Genomic DNA, 14,973 nt, shown 5'->3' with positions numbered 1-14,973 from the left:
CACACTCATCCACGAAGTTCACCCCGTTCTTTAGTACTTACGGGTTCCACCCCAGATTACCTCCCTTGCTTATGCCCAACACCGACACGCGATGCCCAGAGCTGCGCAAAAGGCTAGGGTTTATGCGAAAGGTACTTGCGCTAGCTAGAGTAAATCTGTTGAAGGCAATAGAGCAGTACAAGAGGCAGGCAGACAAGCATCGGAGACCAGGGCCAGTGTACAGTCGAGGAGATTGGGTGTGGTTATCAACACGGAATATCCGATTCAGGAAAGATAGTGTGTTCAACCCAAGATACATAGGCCCGTATCGGGTCCTGGGACATGTAAACCCGGTGGCGGTGAAGGTGAGCTTACCTTCGCACTTTCGGATCCATCCGGTATTCCATGTCTCCCTTCTGAAACCTGCCAGGCAGCCCAGGTCCTGTCATCCAGCCCCGGTCCTTGTGCATCAGGAGCAGGAGTACGAGGTGAAAGCCATTCGGGACGCAAAGACTGTGAGGGGCAGGTTGTGGTACTTGATCTCATGGAAGGGGTATGGGCCGGAAGACGACTCCTGGGAACCCGCCTCGGCGGTCCATGCGCCCAGATTGATTGCACGGTTCCATAGGTCGCACCCTGGCAAACCTAGTGGCCGTCGGTGATCCTCGGAAGAGGGATGTGCTGTCAGGATCGCCAACAGCGCATCGCCGGCCCGGAACGACACAAGGACTGGAAACCCGATCAAAACTACAAATCCCGATGGGCGTTGCGGGAGGCGCGCTGCGTACGCACACCACGCCTCTCGCCAAACGTCAAAAGGCGAAAGATCGCCTCACACGGAGCCGATAATTCTTTGGACCTGAGACAAGCCGGAGTAACGCGGTGTTGCAGAGGCATTCAGAAGAGATCAGCACCCAGGTAGCGGCCCGTACTTCCCAAGGACGCCGAAACCGAGGTAGGAGTGAGGCGGCAAGGTTCCTACACGGCGCTCGGAGACACGATCTCCGGAGACTAGCACCGTCAGAGTAAGCTGCGACACCATTATCCGCCCCACTGTTGGAGAGACCGGTTGGTCTCATGCTGGGGAGCGAACGTGTTTGTAAATACCTGATTTGACCTTCGGGGCACAATTCGCTTTCATTTACAGGCAGTGATACAGCCTGAACCCTATTGAAAAGACCCGCACAGGGTAAAGAATCGAACTGGTGTGTTTGTGCTGAGTATTGGTGAAATGCATGTCGCATAATCCCGAGAGTGCATCAGGCTTCAAGGAAGTTAAGCGAAGCGGGCTTCAGCTTCCCTGGCTTCAGTTTACCTGGCAGACGCTAGCAATGCGTAAAGGCACCACGCGGTGGCCAGTCTTCATCTCTGTTTTCTTATGATTATTTCCGTAGACATATGAGAGAGTCTGGATAGAAGGGGTGGTCGCAACGCTGGTGGCTTGGACCTTGAGGGGCATTAACAAGTGAGTACTGAGCAACAACGGAGCTACGTGGTGTGTGTTCGTATGCATGTTGATTCCTGTTATTCTCCATCCGTGTGATTTTCCTTGTCATTTGTATTAGTGCCTGCGACCAAAGACCACTGCGTGTAGCTCTCCCCCATATGTCCTGGCGCACATTATTTCCTTTACAGGTGAGGGGGCAAGCTAGATTCAAACGCGCTGCTGTTAACGGTACTGCCTGTGGTTCACGCTGAAAGCGGAAGCAAAACGTCTCATACTGTGTTCTGTTGTCTTTTGCCCTCACAGATCTCCCTCCCTGCAGTCCCCACCCTTTCCTTCCCCCGCTCGATCACCCCAAAAGTCCGTGGTTTCACTAGCCGGACTTGGGGTCATCCAGAGGTGGGCCCCCATAGAGCATCAACACAGCCCCGGGGACATCGGAACGAGGAATCTGACACATTCTGTCATTGGGCTATACTTGGGCTACATCTGGGTGATATTTGTGCTACATTTGGGCTCTTTTTTCTCTGGTGGCCATTTTGGGAGACTTATTTGTTATGAAGTTTCCTAATTTCCTCATTTACTACAGTCTACTCAGTAGGAAATACTTTCAGTTTTTTACTTTGATTCCATCAAGAAGGCATTCAGATGTGTCACACATTTGCCATAAATTCAGAATTTTAGCACTCTAGTTGCTTATTAGATCACTGTAGTAAAGCTACTGCTCGCCAGGGAAGTCTGCTGCTGGTATTGAAAGTGCATGTGTCAGTCTGCATGTCAGAATTGTTTAATGAAATAGAAGAGGATTTGAGAAGTCACTCAAAATGTGCCCTAATTTTTCTTTCTGCAGCACTAATCATACTTTCTATGGCAAAATGAACTGCCTCATTTTGTTCCTATAAAAATTAAATGTTTTAAGAGTTACCACTTTATTCCAATCAAGATGGCTTCAGGTGTGCCATACGTTTATCCTAAGTAGGAGTGGTAGTGCTCTAGTTGTTCTCTAGAACACTCTGGGAAGCTCCAGTAGAACACAGAAAATATGCTCTCAGTTTAGCTTATAGATCACCTTCCAAACCTCTGTGGGAAACGCATGAGAAAATAGTTTTCTCTCAAACATGATTCATGATATCACAGCAGAAGGCTTTTTCACATGGTAAAATCACCTTAGAACACACCACAATTCCTAAAATGAGTATGGTACCATCAACAAATGATTTATAATGTAACTAAAGTCTTAAAACCTTCTATTAACTGCAATGCTTTTTAATGAGGTGCTATCATGTATATTGGTCCCTAGATGGCTGCCAACACTTCTTGTATGAAGTACTGACAGCCAATCAGATCTCACGATGAGATGTGTGGTTAGGCTCCGCCCAGATATATCTATCTTTTTAACTCAAATTTTCTCAGGAACTACTGAACGGATTTACACCATTTCAGCAAAAGGCATGAGTCTGAACTGAGGACTACCTCTTTGCAAAATTTGGTGTAATTTCGTTCAGCAGTTCGGGCTGTAGCTGCGTCAACAGGTCCTATGGGAAAATGCATGGGGAAAACGTGTTTTGGGACCCCCCTTTATTCTCGGCCCCCGCTTGACGAATCACCGTGACATTTTCAGGATAGGAGCGGACCAGAGCTGGCCAAAAGTTTGGAAAAGTTCACAAAGATTCGTCAATCGGCGCCAACGTATTCCAAATAGAATGTTGCGGATTTCCTGTGGAAAATAGGTCCTAACTATAACTACCTACTGGCGAGTGCCAGTAGGTAATTATATATATATATATATATATATATACATATCTTTATTTCTTCTCTCACCCATAGAAGGAGGGAAATACCTCTAAGAAACAATCCTTGCCATAACGCAAGCAGCCTTGTCCCATGGTGCATGGGTGCCTGCATTTGGCAGTGGGTAGAACACAGTGCACCAGCACTGGGAGTCAGTAGAAATACAACATATCTTAGTAGATATGATGCATTTCTGCTGTCTCCTTCTCATGCAACGCGGTGCAGCAACATTGTTTGCACAGTTAGTAAATCTGCCCCTCAGTGTTGCTTCGTCCTTTCATCTACCAACTATGCTTAAAGCCTATAACAGTACCGTGAAAAATCCAGCACCTGTTTATTCATTCTTTTTAAGGGGTTAGTTGCCCAAAATCCTCTGGTGAAGGGCATCTGCTTTGGCAACTTTCACCATGGAATATGAGCAGTGGTTAATTTGAACCAGTGGTTTCCGGTGCTCGGCACGGGCACTTAATTGTCAACACCGACTCATTGTCAACATCGGCTCTTGTGACAGTCTGCCACAAGGTGGCACTGTCTGGCTAATTTAGAGATGAGTACAACAACAGGTAAATATTTATCTAATATACATAACAAATTACTATTATCTGCCGCCCAAGCCATTCTTACAGCTTTGGAGGCCTGAAATAGTCATAATTGACACACTTGTACGAGTGCGATGGTTGGTAGCTATGTTGTTACTATCATTAGCAGCGTGGTAGGGCAAATGTGTGGTGCTAGCTGCTGTGGCCTTCTGACAAGAGCCCCGGCACCCATTACTTTACAAATAAAGTATACCGTGGAATGAGGTATCAAAATCGCCCCTCGTGTAAAGCATGCAGCAGTTGTTTGGTTGAACTGCGACTCACTACAATGAAATAGCTAAAAGAAGACATTATATTTTTTACTGACATATTGTGTATGTTGCTTTGCAAAAGGCCTGTGATCAACCATTTCATAACTTTGCCCTCTGCCCTCTGTGACTAGGTATCTTTAATTTGCAATTTAATGATCTTTAAATAGGGTTATGATTCACTAGCGGAATGGGCATTGCACATGTTTTTTTTCCTGAATATTATAGGATATTTTATGGAGGGAACAAATTTAGTTGCAGCTTTGTGCTCATAAGTGTGCAGACTACTTCTCTAATTGGCATCAACAATAATGCTACCAAGTTCCATTCTCGTGTAGATGTGTAGATGAACCCAGAAGGGTGACTGAAAACAATTATTTTCAACTTGTATACAACGAGTAAACCTGTAATTGCACCAAAAATGCAATGCTGCACAAGGCAGCTGAAGTGACTATGCTGTGATAGACTTAAGATGGTGACTGAGTATTCAAACTACTACGTAGGTCTTCAGAATAATGGACTATTTTATAAATTTCTAGTTGGAGCCCTCAGCAGGTCACAGAAGCGAATGTTGACCAAAATGTTTACCAGAAGCATTTTATATACTAAAGTATTCCTTCTTTTTTGTTTAGCTGTCGGACCTGTTGTATCTCCACATAATAGCGGGGCAGCAGAACCACATTTACGAAGGTCGGCTTGCAAAGTAGCCACCGGTTTTTGCACACCCACTGCCTTAGCACTCAAATTGGGTTTTAAGCTGCGACAGATGAATAAATCATTCAGAGCACAAAACAGTAATTCGCAAATGATCCCCAATGCTCCTGCCACAACAAAATGTCTGAAGCAGGATTCCTTTTTCGACTCGTTTCATATGGCTGCAAGCGAGGCCCACGACATCTTCATCATTGCAGTAGCAATCACAAAATACCATTTTTCGTTTAAACAAATTTCCCCTGTGACAGTGGCGGCTGGTGGATTTCCGATGTGGTGAGTTTGAAATTGTAGACCTGTGAATATGTGCGAGAAAGCACAACGGGAGTGCCAAAACTGAAAAAGGAGATTGCAGGTGCCTCACCCAAGAACATTTTGGGAGAAAAAACGGATTACAATGGTGGATTTTATAGCATACTGTCAATCATAGAAAACTGTATTTCAGTGTAATGCATAGAGCAACAGCACAGATATAGATATAACCCTACCAGGGGCATAACTTGGTCAGTAAGATGGGTGGGTGGGGGTGGGTTTAGCTTCAGATTTTCCCAGCAATTAGGCTGCCATATAATGTTATAACCAAACTAAGACTGAAGGACAGGGGCTTTAAAAGGTCCACCATACGTGCCCCTTCGATAAACTTATGACAAGAAGAATACAGTTCCTATGGAGGAGTCTCAGTCTTGAGTACTCCTTTAGGAGCAAGGGCACTCACACACACCAAAGGGTGTCATGCTTCATCATCGGGCAGCTCCTCATAGGGCCGGTTCTGCAATGCCCAACGGGTCCCACAGGGGGGGTCTTTGCCGGAGTTCTTTTGCCAATGTGAAGTGTGAGGTGTGGTGGGGGGATATATGGCTAGATGTATGTATGTATGTATGTAGTATGTATGTAGGCACATTTATAAAGCGCGCTGTAACCCTACTGGCATCCTGGCGATGTGAGTAGATTGGTAAGATGGTGAGCTATGAAAAAAACTAAAGGAGTCCGAAAGGTTATTTAATCACTGGGTTCCTTTGTTATGGTTAAAAACGTGAGTTCGAACGAGAGGTGGATATAATCGCCAATTCTAGCTCTAATTACTGTATTTAAGGAAATCGAGCGTCAACATGTTTCATGCCTGTTACTGTCCAAATGATCATGGCAATTCATCAGGGTCAATAATCCTTATCTACTCATATAGGGATGGTGGATTAGTGCATATAGATAATACCATACAATGCAAAAATCACATAGATATATAGAATACTTTCTGGGGGGTGACCTAGGAAAAAAGAAGTAATAGGGAAGTGAAACTTTGAAAACAGTATCATCTTGAAATACCAATTTTCATCTGGGGTATGCAAGTCACAATCCCCATCAATACATATGTGGGCTGTTAGCCTCAACAGTTGAACCCACAGTAAAAGCCAGCAGTAGACACATGCAGGTTATCGCATCAGTAATTAAAAGCTTATTGTCAACCAATCACACTTGTCAATTGTAGCGCATGCCCACCTAATAGAGTGCAAAGTAGTTGTTGGCAATTGCCCGAAGTACTGTGACCACGACTTACCAAATCACAAAAGATGAGGGACCCCAATCATACGGGCCAGAACGGATGCTCACTGGCGTACCGACGGTCCTATAACTAATGATCAAATTGGGTAGAGAAAGATGAATGCAAGGACACAGAATTATTGCAATGCTTCAGCCCGGGGTGGAAGTTAGGCAGCCCATCTTAGAGGCAAGCAAAGCAAGGAAAAACCAAAGGAAATGATGGACGGAGTGTTGAACATTGCAAGCACTCACCCCCAGTCAACCCAGATCAGTTGACTGGGGGTGAGTGCTTGCAATGTTCAACACTCCGTCCATCATTTCCTTTTTTTGCTTTGTAAGCAAAGCAAGGACACAGGATTGTCATGCTCCTGGCCAGGGCGCTGCTTAAGTGGCCCACTGTGGAGAAAAAAAACAATTACTCACAGTTGGCGGTGCTCGCGTTGGGGTGCCAAACTACCCCTGGTTCTGCCGATACTGGAGTAGCATTCCCGCGGCGAGTAAGTTTTTATATTGGGCAGCAGTTAAGGACTGAAACGGTTGTTCTGCATAGGAGGATAACATATTGGGCGCCATGTAGCGATGGACCCAATGGTCCTGTATCAAACTAGCATGGCTAACATAGTCCTACTAGGAAAAATCATAGGTAAGAGATCACCGTGGTGGGTGTGCATTACAAAGGAAATGTTGGAGCTACTAACCTATAATAAGAAATGTCGCCTACACCAAAAGTATATGGCTCAAGTTGTTCACGGGCCGTAAAGATAGACCGGGGGCTATGGCAAATGATGTGCCTCACTGGGTCAAGAAAAAGGGCACCACCCTGGATGTAACAAGGCACCTTGTGGACCCGTGATGACCTAGCAAGGAAGTTATGATCCTGCTATTATTAGGCTATTGTGGACGTGTGTATAAAGGGATGCGCTACTGAGCTGGTCTACTGATCATCTGATAGGAATGTCCAGCAGTTCCATTTACATCACATGAGTATGGTGCGAGTGGTTTATGGACCATAGGTCACACACAAATTAACAAGGGAGCAAAGTACACCTGCTAATGAACACAGTGAGCCTGTCTATGAACCGTCCCCATAAAGGAAACTATATATCTGATGCACAAGGGGTCGGATGGGGGGGGGAATCCTCCTCACCTCCTGGTAGAACTAGACTCCTCAATAGGAACTGCATACTTCTTGTCTTATAATGTCTCATTTAATATTATAATACATTACAGAACAAGCAGGGTGTCCTATCCATTCCTCACCCCTTCTATCCATGCCCTGCTCCCTACCCCCTGTGCCACAGCACTTTTCTGTCTATACTGTAGTTCCTATCAGCTCTGTCTTCATTTTACCTAAACTCTGCTCTTTTTTTCTCTACTCCTTCTCAGCTCTTTTAATTCTCTCCTCTCTATTCCCTGCTTTCAGTCCCCTATTGTCCCATCTGTCTCTCCTTCACATCTGGTCTGCTTGCCTTCTCTCTTTTTTGTTGTTTTCCTCTTCTCCCTCCCTCTTCCCTGCTTATTTTAAAATTTGTCTTTGCTATTGTTGACATTCCTTTAATCTCTTTCCACTCCAGTAATGCTTTCTTTCGTTTCTCAACCAGGGCCAGACTTGGAACACAAAGCATCCCTTACAATTTTCTCAGACCAGCCCCTGGGGAAGCACTGCCTGGTTGGAAACGCTTGCTTGATGCTTTTGTTATGGGGGGAAGCAATATTGAAGCACCACTGCTGCAAAACTGGCCCCTACCATTCCAGCCACCCGGGGAAACGCCCGATGCCTGGGACAGCTTTTCAGCACTGTTCTCAACTTGCCCACTGGCCTCTCTCCTTTATCAGGCCTACATATCTAGTCGCTGAAAAGATCAACATTGAAGTGGGCGCATCTGTGTAATTGTATCTGATTATATTAATTAGGAACCAAAAGCAGGGGTCCACAAACACCCTAAGGGTGATTTCTGACTTGGTTCCATACACCCGTTATAAGTATTAGGATTGGCATATGACAATGACACAGGATGACACTGCTGATGATAAAGACACAGGGGCTTAATGACAATGCTCAATATGCCAGTGAAAACATCACTAACAATTTTCTTCATGTTTATCAAACACATTACTAAATGAATAAGTGAGTGAATGAATGAATGAATGAATGAATGAATGAATCAGTATTTATGAAGTGCATGGTTACACCGTAGAGTGTCCCCGCGCTGTCATTTATCTCCCCACTAATACCTAGGGAACACTTAATTGAGAAATAGCCAGGTTTTGAGTTGCTTCCTAAAAGAGGGCAATTCCACCATGGCTCTAAGAGCCAGAGGGAGTTGGTTCCAGGCATGGGCCCCCAGGAACGTGAAGGATCTGCCTTCGCTGCAATCTTGAGCAAATATCAAAAACCAAATCGGCACTATGTACTACGCCTAAATAGGCATAGTGCGATAAGGAAAGTTAATGTATCTTTGAGTAGCATTCTGAATTTCAGAGGCAGTTTGTGAGGAGGTTGTAGTGATCTGTGGGCAAGTCATCATGCAGTTAATGGTCCAAACTACAAACATACTCCTATTTTGGTTTACTTAATATCTTTTTATATGAAATTAGATGACTATCTAACGTGTACAAGAAACCATATGCTGCATAGCTTCCTGCTCTTTTCTAATGTAAGCATAGGAATAGCAAATCCCACTAGTGACCACACCAAATGTGGTATGAGTGGAACAGTCCCAAATGTACAGTACCACCATGACTCACCCAAAGAGCCACAATTCACTTAAAAGCACTAACATATTTTACTCAGCACACCTCACAATCCTCACCTCACAAATATGGCAGTTCCAGTCATCATCACCCTCTGAATATACAAGACTAATGGTCAAGCACCGGGCTATCTGCTGCAAACCACTCTCTGGAACACAATCACTAAAGGATCAGTGTGAAGAACTTGTCCTCCTACCCTGCACACCACCTCAGGAATGGTTTTCTTAACCAAAAGGATTCTGCACAAGTACAAGTCTAACTAACTGTATTAAGACACATTCTGCTTGCACCATTACTTCTGTTATGAGACAGTGACAAACACCTATTCATCACTCCCATTAGTGCAACACCAAGTACACCGTACCAAATGCGTGAGTGCCAATTATGCAAAAACCTTTACCTGAATTAGACCTACTGCCGATCATCCAAACGTTTACTGAAAAAGTGACAGAATTGTCAAGACCTTATCAAAACTGAGACTGTATCAGATGCCACTCTGAAAGTGACCCCATTTTGTCCAGTCCGCAAACGCCTAATAGTTCCGGTCCAAGGTATCCCATAAAAAACAAAAACTGTGCCTTATCCTTAATTCTAGAAACTCTGTGCCCCTTTCCTGCCCTGCAACCAGAGTCAAACATCAGAGGACCCCGCATTTGGTAGTACATCTAGATCCAGCGGTGGCTCCTCCTTTAAGGCAGAGAAGCATCGCCCCACTGCTCTTAGAGCAGTGAAAAAGGGAAAAATAAAATGATAATCTCAACGTTAGTATAATAAAAAAAATTGTTACTGTGGGGCTTGGTTAGGGCGGGGTGCGACTGGTGGCTCAGGGAGCAGGAGTGGTTGGTGCACACTTAAGTGTGCATGACTGCTTGCCAGCCGTCTTGGCCCGACCAAAAAGTCATGCGCACTTTGAATATTCCCCACCAGGCTGTTATGCACATCCTGGTGAGAATATGTACAGGCTCCCTGTCTCTATCTGAGCGCTGATCCATGTCGCTCAAACCAGTCACAACGCTGGATTTCATCTTTGTGTCTGGCTCGGGGAGTCTGTGTGGCCGGGTGCTTCCTGCAGCTTCTTCCAGACTAGAGTCAGGAAGAGAAGAGAGGCAGGGATGGATGAGAGGCATCAGGAAAGGTAAGTGGATTGTGCAAAAATATTTTTCAACCCCCCTTCAGTGCCATCCTTCAACCTACCAGCTGCCACTGTCTGTGTCACCATCTCCTGCAGCCCCCTCTCTCTCTGCCAACTTCCAGCAGGACTTTCTACCATATGCAGTCACGGAGCAGTTCCACAACAGCGTTCCCACAGATCGGATTGGTACCAGGTACCCCAATGGAAAGCTGTAGGTGGCGAGCAGATGGGGACGGATGGTGACAAGAGACACTTACTAACGTATGAGGAACTCAGATCCACTGTGTCAACCATTATAGTTTATTATAGCGCATTAGTTCCTTCTCCTGGGCCCATGTAAAAACTAGATGTGGCACCCAATGAAGTGACAGGTTCAGGCTCAGCTTCATAACGTTTTTGAAAGTGAAACCATATGCAGTGCTAAACATGTGCTACTGCAAGTTAATCAGAAGCAAGGAGATTCTACAGCCTGTCCCCTCTTGTGATGACTAACAAATTGTTGCCACCTATTGTCCCCTTTGGCCTGCCCCGCCCAAGCCATTAAAATTAATGGAGTTTTGTTAACTCCTCCCGGAGCCACGGTAAAGGCACTCTAAAAGCAACCCTTTAAATGGCATCGTTTATAATTCCCCACAGACTCTGATATGATGTCACTGCTGTAAAGTGTGCCTGCAGGTCGAAGAACACGTCGCCTGGCTGGAACATGTGCCGCAGAACATTTCCAAAATGTACCTCCCTTCCCTACTAATAAAAACACTCAAATTCATCCCACTGTATGACTGAACAACAAGTAGTAATTTCTTTGTAGCTGCTATGTGTTTTTTCTCCTCTTCTTGGCTCTTCCCTTAGGGTGGTAGGGCAATGCCTGTTACACAAATCAACACCAGCCATCCCCTCCCAGTGCCTTAAATTAGGGGTGGGCAGAACTTTCTGAGTTTCATGTAGTTAACATAAAAACTCTGCAAGATTTTGCGGGATTCCACCAACCAGCCAGTATGCGAATTTGCTGAAAAATCAGTGCGAATGGCGCGATGCATTGTGCAAAGCTGTGGCCAATCTAGTTAGTTTTGCTGTCACTCGAGTAGAAAATCTACTTGAATGTTTGCCTTCTCACCTCTCGCATTAGAAAATCATGCGAGGGGATGCCAAATCTCACTCTCAAGCTCACATTTTGTAGAGCCTCCTTGAAGAGGAATTCTGAAATGTGGTGATTGGCAGAATTTGGCCAGAACTCCATGTTACAGTGACATGCGAAATGACCTAAATTCCACCAATTCCATGGGCGGAATGAAACTCCAACTTGAATGGCTGTGCGCTATTGTGCATTACATGGTGTGGTTTCAGCTGATTTTTTGGTGCTGCTGGCACTACTGTAACTAAATTGCAAGGCTAGCAGCATGACATGCATATTTTCTTCCCGTTGGCAGAACTCTGGGAATCTCGTGGAATTTTTATGTAACTCTACAGAATTCCATGGAGTGAAACTTCACTGGTTACACCCATCGCTAGTTTTCATGTAAATCTGCGGATTTCCATGGAGTGAAACTACGTGAGGTCCAACCACCCCTACTCCTTTGGAAGTCTATAATTAATAAACGACACCAGGCAATGAGATTTCTAATATATCTTATTCAACAGCTGCTGAAGAGCCAGATGCCATCAGGATCTGCTCAAAATACAGAAGTTAATATGAGTTTTTATAGATTGCAATGCATATACCACATATTGCACAAATGGGGTTACCCTACTCATTTATACAGACATTAATCAGAATAAGGTCTTTATCTGTACATGGACATAAATGTATGAAATCAGCAAGAGAAGCATAGCAACAGCTTGTCACATTCAATTGTGACTTGGTCATTTCTCAAGTCCTTGTGGTTTCAGCAAAAGTACGGATAGTTCAAAATCAGTTAGAGGCCAATGGGCCTGTGCATCTTCTGCAGGTTTGCTCTTATTAAGTGTCTCAAGAAGGAAATCTGAAATAAAAATAGATTCCACATTCCTTCCTCCGACACTCAATGGTGTCATTTAATCAAGTTCAAGTCCATTATTTTTCTGGTTTCCTGGTAATTTGGAAGCTCTGCTCTTTGCTTTCTGGGCCTAAACACTATGTTGGGATGCACTGTGGTACAGCTGTCATTATTATGCAAAGAAGTACTAAGATACCATGTCCCATTGGTATTGCTTCCAATAACCATTTTCCCTATTTGCCCAACTAGGCAGCCATGGAAACCTATAATCCTCCTTTCTGTATATCTCTTTCTTCCTCACTTATCTGATGGCTCTTATTTATTGCCTGTCTAATTGTACCACTATTGTCCGGTAGGTAGTCATAACACGTGTGGCCTACTACCTGGCATATTCTACCTTCCTTAGCGAAGGAAAATATCTAACAACATTTTGTCCTGTAAAAGTGCGGTCCTCATTGCAGTAATTTCATCTATGACAGCCTAGGTTTTATACGATAAGTCCTCAATCCACCTTGCCACCTTATTTATCCTATGACAATTATGAGACATTCCTAGTGATTGGTATTACTAAGCTTAAGATTATGCTACTAACCCAATTGGCCAAACGCCTGTGCCTCATCATGCCTTTCCTTGCTCCAGGCATTACATCAGGCAAATGTTGAACATGGAACATCCTGGGTGTCACATACGATAGGTAACAACTTGCAGACCAACCCCGGGTCAGATGAAAGCAACTTGTTATTCACCTACAAAGTACATCCCTTTAAATCCAAATACCTCTGCAGACAACTCTTCAACCTTTCCTTCCTTCCCACTGGGGTTATGTTAATGTACGTAACGTGGGCAGGCACTATTTTCCATGCATATATTTTTATTGGGTTAGGCGCATCAAGAACTCAGATTCAGATTCAAAAACATTTTTTGGCTTGGACAGCCATACAAGAATAAAAACCCATTAAATTCATCAGCATAATACATCCAATTAATCAGTTAAAACAACAATAGACTTCATCATAACATCAGTAAAACCATGACCCGAACACTTATCCATGCTGTGTCCAATTATAACTTGCTTCTCTAATAAGATTTAGAGAACAAACATCTGGAGTTTCAAGTTTAATTAGGAATCTAAAACTTTCACAGTATGAATTAAAAGTGTGGGTATGCAGTACAGGCACTAAGAACTTTGTTCTCAGAGATTTATAAAGTGCACGAAAAAAGAAGAAAGTACAAAGTGTCTTTTATGGAAGTACCATCACACGAACCTAAGGGAAGGTTATCACACCATCCACTTTGAACTGGAAATCCCACTAAAAAGTGTAAAGTGCTCAGGCAGGTCCTGGGCAAATAATGCCTACATTGGACATTTTCAGTAAAAGAGAGATAAGATTTCCTCTCCAGATTAAAACTCACAATTTTACGATTTACCGATGGGAACTGAGAAGATTTACACACATGCTTAACCTGTTCCTGTTCATAATAAACAAACTTGGCATCAAGTAATCAATAAGAATTCATTTATCCTCTTCGACCTCTGACAATTTGAGAAATGACCTTGTGAACAAGATTTATGGTGTAAGAAATTGGGTTACTAGTTGACTGGAGTGTGAGCCCTAGTCAAGCAGCAACCACAATCCTTGTCAATGCAAGGCACAAGCAAACCCCAAATTAACCTGTGCTCAGCTCCCTGGAAGCTGGGCAACGAGCAGACAGGCTTAACTTAGTAAAATGTTTGTGCAACACTTCAAACACTAAAATAGTGAAAACACCACACAAAAAGAATTTCACACCAAGTTAGAAAAACAGAGCAAAATTAAATAAATCAAACAAGAACCAAAACAACAAAAACCCAACCAGTGGAACAAAGGTTATGAATTTTCAAAGAATAAGGTGAAAAATAGTGCCTTAAAGTACAAAGCTAAAACCATCTGGTCATGCTGGACTGGGTCAAAGTCAACAGTTCAGGCTGACCGCAAAGGAGCGCAGGTTGGATACAGTCCCAGGTTAGTACAGCTGAAGGTTTTACCATCCCAGGTGTTGTGCCAAGAGTCCCGTTTGTGTTGTAAAAGGCTGCAAGGAGCAAAGAGAGCATGATGGAAGGCTGTTGGTATGGTGCGTAGAGTATGACGGGCATCGTGGACGGGCAGGCTGGGGTTTCACATTGGCAGTCCCCATGCACAAATAATCATTCTATGGCACTGCATAAACACAAGTCCTGCACCTCATCACTGATCACCAATGTGACAAATTGGGATACTGGCTGACTGAGGTGTGAGCCCTGGTCAATCAGCAACCACAGTCCTTTTCAGGCCAAGGCACGAGTAAACCCCAAATTAACCTGTGCTCAACCCCCTGGTAGCTTGGCACAGAGAAGTCAGGTTTAACTTAGAGGCAATGTTCAAAGTAGTTGTGTAACACTTCGAACAGTAAAACAGTGACAACACCACACAAAAAGAATCCCACACCAAGTTAGAAACATAGACTAAACTTTAATAAATAAAACAAGACTAAAATGACAAAAATGTCATCAGTAGAACCGGAGTTATGAAATTTTAGTTTTAAAATCTATTTTTTTATTTTCAAAAGATAACACATACACTCACCTTTATCCGGTGGCTAGGAAGAGTAGGAAAGAAGAAGGAAAGCGGAAAAAGATTGAAAAGCAGCAGGTAGGGGTTAACGTGACAGAAGGAAATAAGAAATGTCCAAACAGAAGGCAGAGGCCAAACCATCTCTACTAGTGCTTGATCGGTCTGTTAAATGGTTTCTATGAATTTAGGAGGACTATGTATTAAGTAAACAA

This window comes from Triturus cristatus, chromosome 8, assembly GCF_964204655.1.
Source record: "Triturus cristatus chromosome 8, aTriCri1.1, whole genome shotgun sequence".
Taxonomy (NCBI): domain Eukaryota; kingdom Metazoa; phylum Chordata; class Amphibia; order Caudata; family Salamandridae; genus Triturus; species Triturus cristatus.
Note: the sequence above shows the minus strand (reverse complement) of the source record.